The sequence below is a fragment of the Schistocerca americana genome, chromosome 11 (genome assembly GCF_021461395.2).
Source record: "Schistocerca americana isolate TAMUIC-IGC-003095 chromosome 11, iqSchAmer2.1, whole genome shotgun sequence".
Lineage (NCBI taxonomy): Eukaryota > Metazoa > Arthropoda > Insecta > Orthoptera > Acrididae > Schistocerca > Schistocerca americana.
In genome coordinates this window covers 53,528,541-53,546,729 of record NC_060129.1, presented here as the reverse complement: position 1 = coordinate 53,546,729, position 18,189 = coordinate 53,528,541, and positions in this window count along the sequence as shown.

Sequence of the window (18,189 nt, the reverse complement as noted above, 5' to 3'; positions counted from 1 at the left end):
GCCCCGCAATTTCTGTGTTAATTCGCAAACGTGAGGGAGCCAGGGATGCAGTAAAGAAGGAATAGTGCATCGGAAAGGAGATACACCTATCCCGAAAAGAAAATTCTGTCGTTTCAATAGAAACGTTACATGATTTAGAAGGAGAAGTCTTAGAACACATAGTATTTTATAGCGACGCAATTTCTGTGTTATTTCGTCAATGTGAGGGAGCGAGGGATGCAGTAAAGAAGGAATAGTGCATCGGAAAGGAGATACTCATATCCCAAAAAGAAATCCTGTCGTTTCCATAGAAAAGTTACTCGATGTAGAAGGGGAAGTCATAGAACACATAGTATTTCATAGCGACGCAATTTTGTGTTAATTCGTCAATGTGAGGGAGAGAAGGATGCAGTAAAGAGGGATTAGTGCATCGGAAAGGAGATAGTCGTATCCGAAAAGAAAATCTTGTTGTTTCCGTAGAAACGTTACTCGATTTAGAAGGAGAAGTCATAGAACCCATAGTATTTCATAGCCCCGCAATTTCTGTGTTAATTCGTCAATGTGAGGGAGCGAGGGATGCAGTAAAGAAGGAATAGTGCATCGGAAGGGAGATAGTCGTATCCCAAAAGAAAATCCTGTCGTCTCCGTAGAAACGTTACTCGATTTACAAGGAGAAGTCATAAAACCCATAATATTTCATAGCCCCGGAATTTCTGTGTTAATTCGTCAGTGCGAGGGAGCGAGGGATGCAGTAAAGAAGGAATAGTGCATCGGAAAGGAGATAGTCGTATCTCAAGAGAAAATCCTGTCTTTTCCATAGAAACGTTACTCGATTTAGAAGGAGAAGTCATAGAACCCATAGTATTTCATAGAGCGGCAATTTCTGTGTTAATTCGTCAATGTGAGGGAGCGAGGGATGCAGTAAAGAAGAAATACTGCATCGGAAAGGAGACAATCATTTCCCAAAAGAAAATCCTGTCGTTTCCATAGAAACGTTACTCGATTTAGAAGGAGATGTCATAGAACCCATAGTTTTACATAGCGACGCAATTTCTGTGATAATTCGTCAATGTGATGCAGCGAGGGTTGCAGTAAAGAAGGAATAGTGCATCGGAAAGGAGATAGTCGTATCCCAAAAGATAATCTTGTCTTTTCCATAGAAACGTTACTCGATTTAGATGGAGAAGTCATAGAAACCATAGTATTTCATAACCCCGCAATTTCTGTGTTAATTCGTCAATGTGACGGAGCGAGGGATGCAGTAAAGAAGGAATAGTGCATCGGAAAGGAGATACTCGTATCCCAAATGAAAATCCTGACGTTTCCATAGAAACGTTACTCGATTTAGAAGGAGAAGTCATAGAACCCATAGTATTTCATAGAGCGGCAATTCCTGTGTTAATTCGTCAATGTGAGGGAGCGAGGGATGCAGTAAAGAAGAAATACTGCATCGGAAAGGAGATAATCGTTTCCCAAAAGAAAATCCTGTCGTTTCCATAGAAACGTTACTCGATTTAGAAGGAGATGTCATAGAACCCATAGTTTTACATAGCGACGCAATTTCTGTGATAATTCGTCAATGTGATGCAGCGAGGGTTGCAGTAAAGAAGGAATAGTGCATCGGAAAGGAGATAGTCGTATCCCAAAAGAAAACCCTGTCGTTTCCATAGAAACGATACTCGATTTTGAAGTAGAAGTCATAGAACCCATAGTATTTCATAGCCCCGCAATTTCTGTGTTAATTCGCCAACGTGAGGGAGCCAGGGATGCAGTAAAGAAGGAATAGTGCATCGGAAAGGAGATACTCCTATCCCGAAAAGAAAATTCTGTCGTTTCAATAGAAACGTTACACGATTTAGAAGGAGAAGTCTTAGAACACATAGTATTTCATAGCGACGCAATTTCTGTGTTATTTCGTCAATGTGAGGGAGCGAGGGATGCAGTAAAGAAGGAATAGTGCATCGGAAAGGAGATACTCATATCCCAAAAAGAAATCCTGTCGTTTCCATAGAAACGTTACTCGATGTAGAAGGGGAAGTCATAGAACACATAGTATTTCATAGCGACGCAATTTATGTGTTAATTCGTCAATGTGAGGGAGAGAAGGATGCAGTAAAGAGGGATTAGTGCATCGGAAAGGAGATAGTCGTATCCGAAAAGAAAATCTTGTTGTTTCCGTAGAAACGTTACTCGATTTACAAGGAGAAGTCATAAAACCCATAATATTTCATAGCCCCGGAATTTCTGTGTTAATTCGTCAGTGCGAGGGAGCGAGGGATGCAGTAAAGAAGGAATAGTGCATCGGAAAGGAGATAGTCGTATCTCAAGAGAAAATCCTGTCTTTTCCATAGAAACGTTACTCGATTTAGAAGGAGAAGTCATAGAACCCATAGTATTTCATAGCCCCGCAATTTCTGAGTTAATTCGTCAATGTGAGGGAGCGAGGGACGCAGTAAAGAAGGAATAGTGCAACGGAAAGAAGATACTCGTATCCCAAAAGAAAATCCTGTCGTTTCCATAGAAACGTTACTCGATTTAGAAGTAGAAGTCATAGAACCCATAGTATTTCATAGCCCCCGCAATTTCTGTGTTAATTCGTCAACGTGAGGGAGAGAGGGATGCAGTAATGATGGAATAGTGCATCTGGAAAGAGATACTCCTATCCCAAAAGAAAATTCTGTCGTTTCAATAGAAACGTTACACGATTCAGAAGGAGAAGTCTTAGAACACATAGTATTTCATAGCGACGCAATTTCTGTGTTATTTCGTCAATGTGAGGGAGCGAGGGATGCAGTAAAGAAGGAATAGTACATGGGAAAGGAGATACTCATATCCCAAAAGAAAATCCGGTCGTTCCCCATAGAAACTTTACTCGAATTAGAAGGGGAAGTCATAGAACACATAGTATTTCATAGCGACGCAATTTATGTGTTTATTCGTGAATGTGAGGGAGATAGGGATGCAGTAAAGAGGGATTAGTGCATCGGAAAGGAGATAGTCGTATCCGAATAGTAAATCCTGTTGTTTCCATAGAAACGTTACTCGATTTAGAAGGAGAAGTCATAGAACCCATAGTATTTCATAGCGACGCCATTTCTGTGTTAATTCGTCAATGTGAGGGAGCGAGGGATGCAGTAAAGAAGGAATAATGCATCGGAAGGGAGATAGTCGTATCCCAAAAGAAAATCCTGTCGTCTCCGTAGAAACGTTACTCGATTTAGAAGGAGAAGTCATAAAACCCATAATATTTCATAGCCCCGGAATTTCTGTGTTAATTCGTCAATGTGAGGGAGTGAGGGATGCAGTAAAGAAGGAATAGTGCATCGGAATGGAGATAGTCGTATCTCAAGAGAAAATGCTGTCTTATCCATATAAACGTTACTCGATTTAGAAGGAGATGTCGTAGAACCCATACATATCACAGGCCCGCAATTTCTGTGTTAATTCGTCAATGTGAGGGAGCGAGGGACGCAGTAAAGAAGGAATAGTGCAACGCAAAGGAGGTACTCGTATCCCAAAAGAAAATCCTGTCGTTTAAATAGGAACGTTACTCGACTTAGAAGTAGAAGTCATAGAAACCACAGTATTTCATTGCCCCGCAATTTCTGTGTTAATTCGCCAATGTGAGGGAGCGAGGGATGCAGTGAAGAAGGAATACTGCATCGGAAAGGGGATAGTCGTATCTCAAGAGAAAATCCTGTCTTTTCCAGAGAAACGTTAGTCGATTTGGAAGGAGAAGTCATAGAACCCATAGTATTTCATAGCGACGTAATTTCTGTGTTAATTCGTCAATGTGAGGGAGCGAGGGATGCAGTAAAGAAGGAATAGTGCAACGGAAAGGAGATACTCGTATCCCAAAAGAAAATCCTGTCGTTTCCATAGATACGTTACTCGATTTAGAAGTCATAGAATACACAGTATTTCATAGCCCCGCAATTTCTGTGTTAATTCGACAACGTGAGGGCCGGTGGGATGCAGTAAAGAAGGAATAGTGCATCGGAAAGGAGATACTCATATCCCAAAAGAAAAGCCTGTCGTTTCCATAGAAACGTAACTCGATTTATAAGGGGGAGTCATAGAACACATAGTATTTCATACCGACGCAATTTATGTGTTAATTCGTCAATGTGAGGGAGAGTGGGATGCAGTATAGATGGATTAGTGCATCGGAAAGGAGATAGCCGTATCCGAAAAGTAAATCCTGTCGTTTCCATAGAAACGTTACTCGATCTAAAAGGAGATGTCATAGAACACATGGTATTTCATAGCGACGCAATTTCTGTGTTAATTCGTCAATGTGAGGGAGCGAGGGATGCAGTAAAGAAGGAATAGTGTATCGGAAGGAAGATAGTCGTATCCCAAAAGAAAATTCTGTCGTCTCCGTAGAAACGTTACTCGATTTAGAAGGAGAAGTCATAATACCCATAATATTTCATAGCCCCGGAATATCTGTGTTAATTCGTCAATGTGAGGAAGCGAGGGATGCAGTAAAGGAGGAATAGTGCATCGGAAAGGAGATAGTCGTATCTCAAGAGAAAATCCTGTCTTTTCCATAGAAACGTTACTCGATTTAGAAGGAGAAGTCATAGAACCCATAGTATTTCATAGCGACGCAATTTCTGTGTTAATTCGTCAATGTGAGGGAGCGAGGGACGCAGTAAAGAAGGAATAGTGCAACGCAAAGGAGATACTCGTGTCCCAAAAGAAAATCCTGTCGTTTAAATAGGAACGTTACTCGATTTGGAAGTAGAAGTCATAAAACCCATAATATTTCATAGCCCCTGAATTTCTGTGTTAATTCGTCAATGTGAGGGGGCGAAGGATGCAGTAAAGAAGGAATAGTGCATCGGAGAGGCGATAGTCGTATCTCAAGAGAAAATTCTTTCTTTTCTATAGAAACGTTACTCGATTTACAAGGAGAAGTTATTGAACCCATAGTATTTCATAGCCCCGCAATTTCTGAGTTAATTCGTCAATGTGAGGGAGCGAGGGACGCAGTAAAGGAGGAATAGTGCATCGGAAAGGAGATAGTCGTATCTCAAGAGAAAATCCTTTCTTTTCCATAGAAACGTTACTCGATTTAGAAGGAGAAGTCTTAGAACACATAGTATTTCATAGCCCCGCAATTTCTGTGTTAATTCGTCAATGTGAAAGAGCGAGGGACGCAGTAAAGAAGGAATAGTGCAACGGAAAGGAGATACTCGTATCCCAAATCAAAATCCTTACGTTTCCATAGAAACGTTACTCGATTTAGAAGGGGAAGTCATAGAACACATAGTATTTCATAGCGACGCCACTTCTGTGTTAATTCGTGAATGTGAGGGAGCCAGGGATGCAGTAAAGGAGGAATAGTGCATCGGAAAGGAGATACTCCTATCCCAAAAGAAAATTCTGTCGTTTCAATAGAAACGTTACACGATTTAGAAGGAGAAGTCTTAGAACACATAGTATTTCATAGAGCGGCAATTTCTGTGTTAATTCGTCAATGTGAGGGAGCGAGGGATGCAGTAAAGAAGAAATACTGCATCGGAAAGGAGATAATCGTTTCCCAAAAGAAAATCCTGTCGTTTCCATAGAAACGTTACTCGATTTATAAGGAGATGTCATAGAACCTATAGTTTTACATAGCGACGCAATTTCTGTGATAATTCGTCAATGTGATGCAGCGAGGGTTGCAGTAAAGAAGGAATAGTGCATCGGAAAGGAGATAGTCGTATCCCAAAAGAAAACCCTGTCGTTTCCATAGAAACGATACTCGATTTAGAAGTAGAAGTCATAGAACCCATAGTATTTCATAGCCCCGCAATTTCTGTGTTAATTCGCCAACGTGAGGGAGCCAGGGATGCAGTAAAGAAGGAATAGTGCATCGGAAAGGAGATACTCCTATCCCAAAAGAAAATTCTGTCGTTTCAATAGAAACGTTACACGATTTAGAAGGAGAAGTCTTAGAACACATAGTATTTCATAGCGACTCAATTTCTGTGTTATTTCGTCAATGTGAGGGAGCGAGGGATGCAGTAAAGAAGGAATAGTGCATCGGAAAGGAGATACTCATATCCCAAAAAGAAATCCTGTCGTTTCCATGGAAACATTACTCGATGTAGAAGGGGAAGTCATAGAACACATAGTATTTCATAGCGACGCAATTTATGTGTTAATTCGTCAATGTGAGGGAGAGAGGGATGCAGTAAAGAGGGATTAGTGCATCGGAAAGGAGATAGTCGTATCCGAAAAGTAAATCCTGTTGTTTCCGTAGAAACGTTACTGGACTTAGAAGGAGAAGTCATAGAACCCATAGTATTTCATAGCGACGCCATTTCTGTGTTAATTCGTCAATGTGAGGGAGCGAGGGATGCAGTAAAGAAGGAATAGTGCATCGGAAGGGAGATAGTCGTATCCCAAAGAAAATCCTGTCGTCTCCGTAGAAACGTTACTCGATTTAGAACGAGAAGTCATAAAACCCATAATATTTCAAAGCCCCGGAATTTCTGTGTTAATTCGTCAGTGCGAGGGAGCGAGGGATGCAGTAAAGAAGGAATAGTGCATCGGAAAGGAGATAGTCGTATCTCAAGAGAAAATCCTGTCTTTTCCATAGAAACGTTACTCGATTTAGAAGGAGAAGTCATAGAACCCATAGTATTTCATAGCGACGCAATTTCTGTGTTAATTCGTCAATGTGAGGGAGCGAGGGACGCAGTAAAGAAGGAATAGTGCAACGCAAAGGAGATACTCGTATCCCAAAAGAAAATCCTGTCGTTTAAATAGGAACGATACTCGATTTGGAAGTAGAAGTCATAAAACCCATAATATTTCATAGCCCCTGAATTTCTGTGTTAATTCGTCAATGTGAGGGGGCGAAGGATGCAGTAAAGAAGGAATAGTGCATCGGAAAGGCGATAGTCGTATCTCAAGAGAATATTCTTTCTTTTCTATAGAAACGTTACTCGATTTACAAGGAGAAGTCATTGAACCCATAGTATTTCATAGCTCCGCAATTTCTGAGTTAATTCGTCAATGTGAGGGGGCGAAGGATGCAGTAAAGAAGGAATAGTGCATCGGAAAGGCGATAGTCGTATCTCAAGAGAATATTCTTTCTTTTCTATAGAAACGTTACTCGATTTACAAGGAGAAGTCATTGCACCCATAGTATTTCATAGCCCCTCAATTTCTGAGTTAATTCGTCAATGTGAGGGAGCGAGGGACGCAGTAAAGAAGGAATAGTGCAACGGAAAGAAGATACTCGTATCCCAAAAGAAAATCCTGTCGTTTCCATAGAAACGTTACTCGATTTAGAAGTAGAAGTCATAGAACCCATAGTATTTCATAGCCCCCGCAATTTCTGTGTTAATTCGTCAACGTGAGGGAGAGAGGGATGCAGTAATGATGGAATAGTGCATCTGGAAAGAGATACTCCTATCCCAAAAGAAAATTCTGTCGTTTCAATAGAAACGTTACACGATTCAGAAGGAGAAGTCTTAGAACACATAGTATTTCATAGCGACGCAATTTCTGTGTTATTTCGTCAATGTGAGGGAGCGAGGGATGCAGTAAAGAAGGAATAGTACATGGGAAAGGAGATACTCATATCCCAAAAGAAAATCCGGTCGTTCCCCATAGAAACTTTACTCGAATTAGAAGGGGAAGTCATAGAACACATAGTATTTCATAGCGACGCAATTTATGTGTTTATTCGTGAATGTGAGGGAGATAGGGGTGCAGTAAAGAGGGATTAGTGCATCGGAAAGGAGATAGTCGTATCCGAATAGTAAATCCTGTTGTTTCCATAGAAACGTTACTCGATTTAGAAGGAGAAGTCATAGAACCCATAGTATTTCATAGCGACGCCATTTCTGTGTTAATTCGTCAATGTGAGGGAGCGAGGGATGCAGTAAAGAAGGAATAATGCATCGGAAGGGAGATAGTCGTATCCCAAAAGAAAATCCTGTCGTCTCCGTAGAAACGTTACTCGATTTAGAAGGAGAAGTCATAAAACCCATAATATTTCATAGCCCCGGAATTTCTGTGTTAATTCGTCAATGTGAGGGAGTGAGGGATGCAGTAAAGAAGGAATAGTGCATCAGAATGGAGATAGTCGTATCTCAAGAGAAAATGCTGTCTTATCCATATAAACGTTACTCGATTTAGAAGGAGATGTCGTAGAACCCATATATATCACAGGCCCGCAATTTCTGTGTTAATTCGTCAATGTGAGGGAGCGAGGGACGCAGTAAAGAAGGAATAGTGCAACGCAAAGGAGGTACTCGTATCCCAAAAGAAAATCCTGTCGTTTAAATAGGAACGTTACTCGACTTAGAAGTAGAAGTCATAGAAACCACAGTATTTCATTGCCCCGCAATTTCTGTGTTAATTCGCCAATGTGAGGGAGCGAGGGATGCAGTGAAGAAGGAATACTGCATCGGAAAGGGGATAGTCGTATCTCAAGAGAAAATCCTGTCTTTTCCATAGAAACGTTAGTCGATTTGGAAGGAGAAGTCATAGAACCCATAGTATTTCATAGCGACGTAATTTCTGTGTTAATTCTTCAATGTGAGGGAGCGAGGGACGCAGTAAAGAAGGAATAGTGCAACGGAAAGGAGATACTCGTATCCCAAAAGAAAATCCTGTCGTTTCCATAGATACGTTACTCGATTTAGAAGTAGAAGTCATAGAATACACAGTATTTCATAGCCCCGCAATTTCTGTGTTAATTCGACAACGTGAGGGCCGGTGGGATGCAGTAAAGAAGGAATAGTGCATCGGAAAGGAGATACTCATATCCCAAAAGAAAAGCCTGTCGTTTCCATAGAAACGTAACTCGATTTATAAGGGGGAGTCATAGAACACATAGTATTTCATACCGACGCAATTTATGTGTTAATTCGTCAATGTGAGGGAGAGTGGGATGCAGTATAGATGGATTAGTGCAATCGGAAAGGAGATAGCCGTATCCGAAAAGTAAATCCTGTCGTTTCCATAGAAACGTTACTCGATCTAGAAGGAGATGTCATAGAACACATGGTATTTCATAGCGACGCAATTTCTGTGTTAATTCGTCAATGTGAGGGAGCGAGGGATGCAGTAAGGAAGGAATAGTGTATCGGAAGGAAGATAGTCGTATCCCAAAAGAAAATTCTGTCGTCTCCGTAGAAACGTTACTCGATTTAGAAGGAGAAGTCATAATACCCATAATATTTCATAGCCCCGGAATATCTGTGTTAATTCGTCAATGTGAGGAAGCGAGGGATGCAGTAAAGGAGGAATAGTGCATCGGAAAGGAGATAGTCGTATCTCAAGAGAAAATCCTGTCTTTTCCATAGAAACGTTACTCGATTTAGAAGTAGAAGTCATAGAACCCATAGTATTTCATAGCGACGCAATTTCTGTGTTAATTCGTCAATGTGAGGGAGCGAGGGACGCAGTAAAGAAGGAATAGTGCAACGCAAAGGAGATACTCGTGTCCCAAAAGAAAATCCTGTCGTTTAAATAGGAACGTTACTCGATTTGGAAGTAGAAGTCATAAAACACATAATATTTCATAGCCCCTGAATTTCTGTGTTAATTCGTCAATGTGAGGGGGCGAAGGATGCAGTAAAGAAGGAATAGTGCATCGGAAAGGCGATAGTCGTATCTCAAGAGAAAATTCTTTCTTTTCTATAGAAACGTTACTCGATTTACAAGGAGAAGTTATTGAACCCATAGTATTTCATAGCCCCGCAATTTCTGAGTTAATTCGTCAATGTGAGGGAGCGAGGGACGCAGTAAAGGAGGAATAGTGCATCGGAAAGGAGATAGTCGTATCTCAAGAGAAAATCCTTTCTTTTCCATAGAAACGTTACTCGATTTAGAAGGAGAAGTCTTAGAACACATAGTATTTCATAGCCCCGCAATTTCTGTGTTAATTCGTCAATGTGAAAGAGCGAGGGACGCAGTAAAGAAGGAATAGTGCAACGGAAAGGAGATACTCGTATCCCAAATCAAAATCCTTACGTTTCCATAGAAACGTTACTCGATTTAGAAGGGGAAGTCATAGAACACATAGTATTTCATAGCGACGCCACTTCTGTGTTAATTCGTGAATGTGAGGGAGCGAGGGATGCAGTAGAGAAGGAATAGTGCGTCGGAAGGGAGGTAGTCGTATCCCAAAAGAAAACCCTGTCGTTTCCATAGAAACGATACTCGATTTAGAAGTAGAAGTCATAGAACCCATAGTATTTCATAGCCCCGCAATTTCTGTGTTAATTCGCCAACGTGAGGGAGCCAGGGATGCAGTAAAGGAGGAATAGTGCATCGGAAAGGAGATACTCCTATCCCAAAAGAAAATTCTGTCGTTTCAATAGAAACGTTACACGATTTAGAAGGAGAAGTCTTAGAACACATAGTATTTCATAGAGCGGCAATTTCTGTGTTAATTCGTCAATGTGAGGGAGCGAGGGATGCAGTAAAGAAGAAATACTGCATCGGAAAGGAGATAATCGTTTCCCAAAAGAAAATCCTGTCGTTTCCATAGAAACGTTACTCGATTTATAAGGAGATGTCATAGAACCTATAGTTTTACATAGCGACGCAATTTCTGTGATAATTCGTCAATGTGATGCAGCGAGGGTTGCAGTAAAGAAGGAATAGTGCATCGGAAAGGATATAGTCGTATCCCAAAAGAAAACCCTGTCGTTTCCATAGAAACGATACTCGATTTAGAAGTAGAAGTCATAGAACCCATAGTATTTCATAGCCCCGCAATTTCTGTGTTAATTCGCCAACGTGAGGGAGCCAGGGATGCAGTAAAGAAGGAATAGTGCATCGGAAAGGAGATACTCCTATCCCAAAAGAAAATTCTGTCGTTTCAATAGAAACGTTACACGATTTAGAAGGAGAAGTCTTAGAACACATAGTATTTCATAGCGACTCAATTTCTGTGTTATTTCGTCAATGTGAGGGAGCGAGGGATGCAGTAAAGAAGGAATAGTGCATCGGAAAGGAGATACTCATATCCCAAAAAGAAATCCTGTCGTTTCCATGGAAACATTACTCGATGTAGAAGGGGAAGTCATAGAACACATAGTATTTCATAGCGACGCAATTTATGTGTTAATTCGTCAATGTGAGGGAGAGAGGGATGCAGTAAAGAGGGATTAGTGCATCGGAAAGGAGATAGTCGTATCCGAAAAGTAAATCCTGTTGTTTCCGTAGAAACGTTACTCGATTTAGAAGGAGAAGTCATAGAACCCATAGTATTTCATAGCGACGCCATTTCTGTGTTAATTCGTCAATGTGAGGGAGCGAGGGATGCAGTAAAGAAGGAATAGTGCATCGGAAGGGAGATAGTCGTATCCCAAAAGAAAATCCTGTCGTCTCCGTAGAAACGTTACTCGATTTAGAACGAGAAGTCATAAAACCCATAATATTTCATAGCCCCGGAATTTCTGTGTTAATTCGTCAGTGCGAGGGAGCGAGGGATGCAGTAAAGAAGGAATAGTGCATCGGAAAGGAGATAGTCGTATCTCAAGAGAAAATCCTGTCTTTTCCATAGAAACGTTACTCGATTTAGAAGGAGAAGTCATAGAACCCATAGTATTTCATAGCGGCGCAATTTCTGTGTTAATTCGTCAATGTGAGGGAGCGAGGGACGCAGTAAAGAAGGAACAGTGCAACGCAAAGGAGATACTCGTATCCCAAAAGAAAAACCTGTCGTTTAAATAGGAACGTTACTCGATTTGGAAGTAGAAGTCATAAAACACATAATATATCATAGCCCCTGAATTTCTGTGTTAATTCGTCAATGTGAGGGGGCGAAGGATGCAGTAAAGAAGGAATAGTGCATCGGAAAGGCGATAGTCGTATCTCAAGAGAAAATTCTTTCTTTTCTATAGAAACGTTACTCGATTACAAGGAGAAGTCATTGAACCCATAGTATTTCATAGCCCCGCAATTTCTGAGTTAATTCGTCGATGTGAGGGAGCGAGGGACGCAGTAAAGAAGGAATAGTGCAACGGAAAGGAGATACTCGTATCCCAAAAGAAAATCATGTCGTTTCCATAGAAACGTTACTCGATTTAGAAGTAGAAGTCATAGAACCCATAGTATTTCATAGCCCCTGCAATGTCTGTGTTAATTCGTCAACGTGAGGGAGAGAGGGATGCAGTAATGATGGAATAGTGCATCGGGAAAGAGATACTCCTATCCCAAAAGAAAATTCTGTCGTTTCAATAGAAACGTTACACGATTCAGAAGGAGAAGTCTTAGAACACATAGTATTTCATAGCGACGCAATTTCTGTGTTATTTCGTCAATGTGAGGGAGCGAGGGATGCAGTAAAGAAGGAATAGTACATGGGAAAGGAGATACTCATATCCCAAAAGAAAATCCGGTCGTTTCCATAGAAACTTTACTCGAATTAGAAGGGGAAGTCATAGAACACATAGTATTTCATAGCGACGCAATTTATGTGTTTATTCGTGAATGTGAGGGAGATAGGGATGTAGTAAAGAGGGATTAGTGCAACGCAAAGGAGATACTCGTATCCCAAAAGAAAATCCTGTCGTTTAAATAAGAACGCTACTCGATTTAGAAGTAGAAGTCATAGAACCCACAGTATTTCATAGCCCCGCAATTTCTGTGTTAATTCGTCAATGTGAGGGAGTGAGGGATGCAGTAAAGGAGGAATAGTGCATCGAAAAGGAGATACTCGTATTCCAAAAGAAAATTCAGTCGTTTCCATAGAAACGTTACGCGATTTAGAAGGAGAAGTCATAGAACCCATACTATTTCATAGCCCCGCAATTTCTGTGTTAATTCGTCAATGTGAGGGAGCGAGGGATGCAGTAAAGAAGGAATAGTGCATCGGAAGGGAGGTAGTCGTATCCCAAAGGAAAACCCGGTCGTTTCCATAGAAACGTTACTCGATCTAGAAGGAGATGTCATAGAACACATAGTATTTCATAGCGACGCAATTTCTGTGTTAATTCGTCAATGTGAGGGAGCGAAGGATGCAGTAAAGAAGGAAAAGTGCATCGGAAGGGAGATAATCGTATCCCAAAAGAAAATCCAGTCGTCTCCGTAGAAACGTTACTCGATTTAGAAGGAGAAGTCATAAAACCCATAATATTTCATAGCCCCGGAATATCTGTGTTAATTCGTCAATGTGAGGGATCGAGGGATGCAGTAAAGCAGGAATAGTGCATCGCAAAGGAGATAGTCGTATCTCAAGAGAAAATCCTGTCTTTTCCATAGAAACGTTACTCGATTTAGAAGGAGAAGTCATAGAACCCGTAGTATTTCATAGCCCCGCAATTTCTGTGTTAATTCGTCAATGTGAAAGAGCGAGGGACGCAGTAAAGAAGGAATAGTGCAACGGAAAGGAGATACTCGTATCCCAAAAGAAAATCCTGTCGTTTCCATAGAAACGTTACCCGATTTAGAAGTAGAAGTCATAGAACCCACAGTATTTCATAGCCCCGCAATTTCTGTGATAATTCGTCAACGTGAGGGAGCGAGCGATGCAGTAAAGAAGGAATAGTGCATCGGAAAGGAGATACTCATATCCCAATAGAAAATCCTGTCGTTTCCATAGATACGTTACTCGATTTAGAAGGGGAAGTCTTAGAACAAATAGTATTTCATAGCGACGCAATTAATGTGCTAATTCGTCAATGTGAGGGAGAGAGGGATGCAGTAAAGAGGGATTAGTGCATCGGAAGGGAGATAGTCGTATCCCAAAAGTAAATCCTGTCGTTTCCGTAGAAACGTTACTCAATATGGTAGGAGATGTCATAGAACACATAGTATTTCACAGCGACGCAATTTCTGTGTTAATTCGTCAATGTGAGGGTGCGAGGGACGCAGTAAAGAAGGAATAGTGCATCGGAAAGGTGATAATCGCATCCCAAAAGAAAATCCTATCGTTTCCATAGAAAAGTTACTCAATTTAGAAGTAGAAGTCATAGAAACCATAGTGTTTCATAGCCCCGCAATTTCTATGTTAATTCGTCAACGTGAGGGAGCGAGGGATGAGGGTAAAAAAGGAATAGTGCATCGAAAAGGAGATACTAGTATCCCAAAAGAAGATTCAGCGCTTCCATATAAACGTTACACGATTTAGAAGGAGAAGTCTTAGAACCCATAGTATTTCATAGCGACGCAATCTCTGTGTTCTTTCGTCAATGTGAGGGAGCGAGGGATGGAGTAAAGAAGGAATAGTGCATCGGAAAGGAGATACTCATTTCCCAAAAGAAAATCCTGTCGTTTCCATAGAAACGTTACTCGATTTAGAAGTAGAAGTCATAGAACCCACAGTATTTCATAGCCCCGCAATTTCTGTGATAATTCGTCAACGTCAGGGAGCGAGCGATGCAGTAAAGAAGGAATAGTGCATCGGAAAGGAGATACTCTTATCCCAAAAGAAAATCCTGTCGTTTCCATAGATACGTTACTCGATTTAGAAGGGGAAGTCTTAGAACAAATAGTATTTCATAGCGACGCAATTAATGTGCTAATTCGTCAATGTGAGGGAGAGAGGGATGCAGTAAAGAGGGATTAGTGCATCGGAAGGGAGATAGTCGTATCCCAAAAGTAAATCCTGTCGTTTCCGTAGAAACGTTACTCAATATGGTAGGAGATGTCATAGAACACATAGTATTTCACAGCGACGCAATTTCTGTGTTAATTCGTCAATGTGAGGGTGCGAGGGACGCAGTAAAGAAGGAATAGTGCATCGGAAAGGTGATAATCGCATCCCAAAAGAAAATCCTATCGTTTCCATAGAAAAGTTACTCAATTTAGAAGTAGAAGTCATAGAACCCATAGTGTTTCATAGCCCCGCAATTTCTATGTTAATTCGTCAACGTGAGGGAGCGAGGGATGAGGGTAAAAAAGGAATAGTGCATCGAAAAGGAGATACTAGTATCCCAAAAGAAGATTCAGCGCTTCCATATAAACGTTACACGATTTAGAAGGAGAAGTCTTAGAACCCATAGTATTTCATAGCGACGCAATCTCTGTGTTCTTTCGTCAATGTGAGTTAGCGAGGGATGGAGTAAAGAAGGAATAGTGCATCGGAAAGGAGATACTCATTTCCCAAAAGAAATTCCTGTTGTTTCCATAGAAACGTTACTCGATTTAGTAGGGGAAGTCATAGAACGAATAGTATTTCATAGGGACGCAATTTATGTGTTAATTCGTCAATGTGAGGGAGAGAGGGATGCAGTAAAGAGGGATTAATGCATCGGAAAGGAGATAGTCGTATCCAAAAGGAAATCTAGTCGTTTCCATAGAAACGTTACTCGATTTAGAAGGAGAAGTCATAGAACACATAGTATTTCATAGCCCCGCAATTTCTGTGTTAATTCGTCAATGTGAAAGAGCGAGGGACGCAGTAAAGAAGGAATAGTGCAACGGAAAGGAGATACTCGTATCCCAAATGAAAATCCTTTCGTTTCCATAGAAACGTTACTCGATTTAGAAGGGGAAGTCATAGAACACATAGTATTTCATAGCGACGCCACTTCTGTGTTAATTCGTGAATGTGAGGGAGCGAGGGATGCAGTAGAGAAGGAATAGTGCGTCGGAAGGGAAGTAGTCGTATCCCAAAAGAAAATCCTGTCGTTTCCATGGAAACGTTACTCGATTTAGAAGGAGAAGTCATAGAACCCACAGTATTTCATAGAGCGGCAATTTCTGTGTTAATTCGTCAATGTGAGGGAGCGAGGGATGCAGTAAAGAAGAAATACTGCATCGGAAAGGAGATAATCGTTTCCCAAAAGGAAATCCTGTCGTTTCCATAGAAACGTTACTCGATTTATAAGGAGATGTCATAGAACCCATAGTTTTACATAGCGACGCAATTTCTGTGATAATTCGTCAATGTGATGCAGCGAGGGTTGCAGTAAAGAAGGAATAGTGCATCGGAAAGGAGATAGTCGTATCCCAAAAGAAAACCCTGTCGTTTCCATAGAAACGATACTCGATTTAGAAGTAGAAGTCATAGAACCCATAGTATTTCATAGCCCCGCAATTTCTGTGTTAATTCGCCAACGTGAGGGAGCCAGGGATGCAGTAAAGAAGGAATAGTGCATCGGAAAGGAGATACTCCTATCCCAAAAGAAAATTCTGTCGTTTCAATAGAAACGTTACACGATTTAGAAGGAGAAGTCTTAGAACACATAGTATTTCATAGCGACGCAATTTCTGTGTTATTTCGTCAATGTGAGGGAGCGAGGGATGCAGTAGAGAAGGAATAGTGCATCGGAAAGGAGATACTCATATCCCAAAAAGAAATCCTGTCGTTTCCATAGAAACGTTACTCGATGTAGAAGGGGAAGTCATAGAACACATAGTATTTCATAGCGACGCAATTTATGTGTTAATTCGACAATGTGAGGGAGAGATGGATGCAGTATAGAGGTATTAGTGCATCGGAAAGGAGATAGTCGTATCCGAAAAGTAAATCCTGTTGTTTCCGTAGAAACGTTACTCGATTTAGAAGGAGAAGTCATAGAACCCATAGTATTTCATAGCGACGCCATTTCTGTGTTAATTAGTCAATGCGAGGGAGCAATGGATGCAGTAAAGAAGGAATAGTGCATCGGAAAGGAGATAGCCGTATCTCAAGAGAAAATCCTGTCTTTTCCATAGAAACGTTACTCGATTTAGAAGGAGATGTCATAGAACCCATAGTATTTCATAGCGACGCAATTTCTGTGTTAATTCGTCAATGTGAGGGAGCGAGGGACGCAGTAAAGAAGGAACAGTGCAACGCAAAGGAGATACACGTATCCCAAAAGAAAAACCTGTCGTTTAAATAGGAACGTTACTCGATTGGGAAGTAGAAGTCATAAAACCCATAATATTTCATAGCCCCTGAATTTTTGTGTTAATTCGACAATGTGAGGGGGCGAAGGATGCAGTAAAGAAGGAATAGTGCATCGGAAAGGCGATAGTCGTATCTCAAGAGAAAATTCTTTCTTTTCTATAGAAACGTTACTCGATTTACAAGGAGAAGTCACTGAACCCATAGTATTTCATAGCCCCGCAATTTCTGAGTTAATTCGTCAATGTGAGGGAGCGAGGGACGCAGTAAAGAAGGAATAGTGCAACGGAAAGGAGATACTCGTATCCCAAAAGAAAATCCTGTCGTTTCCATAGAAACGTTACTCGATTTAGAAGTAGAAGTCATAGAACCCATAGTATTTCATAGCCCCCGCAATGTCTGTGTTAATTCGTCAACGTGAGGGAGAGAGGGATGCAGTAATGATGGAATAGTGCATCGGGAAAGAGATACTCCTATCCCAAAAGAAAATTCTGTCGTTTCAATAGAAACGTTACACGATTCAGAAGGAGAAGTCTTAGAACACATAGTATTTCATAGCGACGCAATTTCTGTGTTATTTCGTCAATGTGAGGGAGCGAGGGATGCAGTAAAGAAGGAATAGTACATGGGAAAGGAGATACTCATATCCCAAAAGAAAATCCGGTCGTTTCCATAGAAACTTTACTCGAATTAGAAGGGGAAGTCATAGAACACATAGTATTTCATAGCGACGCAATTTATGTGTTTATTCGTGAATGTGAGGGAGATAGGGATGTAGTAAAGAGGGATTAGTGCAACGCAAAGGAGATACTCGTATCCCAATAGAAAATCCTGTCGTTTAAATAGGAACGCTACTCGATTTAGAAGTAGAAGTCATAGAACCCACAGTATTTCATAGCCCCGCAATTTCTGTGTTAATTCGTCAATGTGAGGGAGTGAGGGATGCAGTAAAGGAGGAATAGTGCATCGAAAAGGAGATACTCGTATTCCAAAAGAAAAATCAGTCGTTTCCATAGAAACGTTACTCGATTTAGAAGGAGAAGTCATAGAACCCATACTATTTCATAGCCCCGCAATTTCTGTGTTAATTCGTCAATGTGACGGAGCGAGGGATGCAGTAAAGAAGGAATAGTGCATCGGAAAGGTGTTAGTCGTATCTCACGAGAAAATCCTGTCTTTTCCATAGAAACGTTACTCGATGTAGAAGGAGAAGTCATGGAACCCATAGTATTTCATAGCCCCGCAATTTCTGTGTTTTTTCGTCAATGTGAGGTAGCGAGGTACGCAGTAAAGAAGGAATAGTTCAACGGAAAAGAGATACTCGTATCCCAAAAGAAAATCCTGTCGTTTCCATAGAAACGTTACTCGATTTAGGAGGAGAACTCTTAGAACCCATAGTATTTCATAGC